This window comes from Choloepus didactylus, chromosome 6 (genome assembly GCF_015220235.1).
Source record: "Choloepus didactylus isolate mChoDid1 chromosome 6, mChoDid1.pri, whole genome shotgun sequence".
Taxonomy (NCBI): domain Eukaryota; kingdom Metazoa; phylum Chordata; class Mammalia; order Pilosa; family Megalonychidae; genus Choloepus; species Choloepus didactylus.
Window position 1 is genome coordinate 30,783,941 of NC_051312.1, and position 2,524 is coordinate 30,786,464.

Consider the following 2,524-nt stretch of genomic DNA (forward strand, 5'->3'; position numbering starts at 1 on the left):
GTGTAATTTTACCAACTGTTAGGGTGCACTCTGGTATCTTATTAATCCTTCATTTAAGATGCATAAACAGAGGATGCCAATTACTTGATGGTCATATTGTAGAACACAACTTAAACAGTGAAAGAAGAGGAAGTTAAAATTAGATTGGTTGTCATTTATACTTTTAACACTGAGTTCCAATGGTTCCTTAAATGTAGCACTCCTCAGAGTATAAGGGGTCTGTCTCCCCTCCTCTATCAAAAAGTTTTTATGATGATTGTACATGGGCTGGATCTCTCAGAGTTAGAGTTTGACACTAAATTGGAGACAGAAATGACTAAAGAAGAAGCTATGGAAAAATCTGAAAATGGATAGCATCCAGGAACAAAATCAGAATTGAGATCCCAAGGTGAATGAAAATTTAATCTTCCAGAAAGCAAAATTCATACAAAAAGCAACAAGACAGATGCATGACATCAAGAGGTTCAAGGTATTTTAGAGAGGCAGGTAGAAAGTGGAGCCTGGAGAGATTCCTGACACACAACTATAAAGTGCCTTTGAACTCATTCTAGGTTTGTGAAGAAATTAATGGACAGTTTGGATAGAAAGAAGGTCAATGCATTTCATAATGTTAGTTAAAAACCTTTATAAACCTTCTCGATGAGCATATCCAGATGATCTCAAAGATGATGATTCGGTGAACAGTCTTAACAAATAGTTTCCTGTACTTATATCACATTTCATTGCCTATGTTATTTTAACCTTTTTAATGCTATTTTATTTCCCTCTATTACAGGACAATTTAAATTATTTAAAAAAAAAAGATTTGAAACTGTTATGTAATCAAGGATATATCACTTTCCATTCCCCTTTGCTTCTGTGTATCCTCGTCACTCAAACCTCTCTGTTTCCACTTTCCACTCCATACTGCATGTTTTCATTCTTCACCTAGGCTTTTGGCATTGTCTTCAGCTGCAAGAGATATGACAACTATGTTTATGCTTCTGCTTTTCATAGAAGTTTGAATATATGAAGATAATAATCAAAAATATTGGTACATTTACAGTACAAAAGCCAAATGCATATTAACATATAATTATACAATTTTTCTTCTAATATTTTAAAATGAAAATATATTTTTTAATACGTGAGGATATAGGAAGATGACAGCATAACATTTTATTTCATTTCACCTTGTTAGGACACACATTTCTACATATAATCATAATTATCAGATTTGTCTTTTGCAAAGGATAATGGCATGCTGTGATATCAATGTGCTTAAATTGCTTAACTGATTTCTTGGCCCATGAGTTTCAGTTTCCAACTATACTATGTAAGTCTTCTATGAAAATCATAGAAAATCTGCCTCTTTCCATTGTGATTTGTATATTTATTTAAACAGCATAAAATAGAAATGGATGCATCTTATTTCTTATGATAATTGATTAACCCAAATAGAGCTGAGTAGGGTTGCAAGTGAAGAAAAAATAGCTACATGCTGAATTGTATAATCTATTATTTAATCTGAATGATTATTTTACTGGAAATGTAAATATATTAACACTTTGCTCTGTTTTGACTTATGACTCAACTCCAATTCATTTTTAATTGCTTAATTATGGTCCTGGTTGTTCTCATTCTCATTAATATACCTGAACTTCAAACAGAAAACGTAAAGAACACTTTTGCCTCTTTTGGCACTTACAGATTTTTAAGTGGATTTTGACATGCATTTTTAAAAGAAAATGTACAAACCTACATTCAGTATATTAACCTTTGATCTATTGAAATGTTCTATTAATTTACTCGGAGGAAGGAAAAGATTGGTTTTGAGATTATGTTATTATATGTATAAAGAAATTTATATTCTTTTAAGCTAAATTTATCTCATTTTCCAACTTCTCACTTATGGAAGGATAAAATCAAAAGGAATACATTAGCTCAAGTGTGATTAAAAATCTTGACATGAGAGAAACTAAAAATGAGTGTTCTTTGGGGAGACTGCTGGTGTTCACATGGGTTTTCAGACCAAATTCATTCCTCTTAAATGGTCCTTAAAACTTCACATCAAGATTATATTTTAAAGTGGTAACAGTTTGCATCTTGCAGAAGTACATGTGAAATATCTCCCAAGAATCAAACCAGGACTCAAAGAGCACCCACAGATAAAGTCGAAGTTAAAAGAAATTATAATTTAAAAACACAAAAGGAAACAAGGCACAATAAGCAAGATAATACAGAAACACCCCCCCACCCCACCCCCACACACACATACTCCCAGGAGATTCAGATAAAACTTCAAATTATGAATGATCAGATACTAAATATAAAATAAATACTCTCAACTAATATAAAGAAATAAAAGAGGATTTTTAATGTAATGTAAGAGTAAGGGTAAAGAAATCAGAAAATATTATTAGGCAGATTTGAAAAAAAAAATGGAACTTCTGGATATGAAAAATAAAACAGTTGGAATTAAAGATTAATGGACATATTGGTAATTCAGACATAAGGTAGTGTGAAATAGTGTGGAATGCTGAGA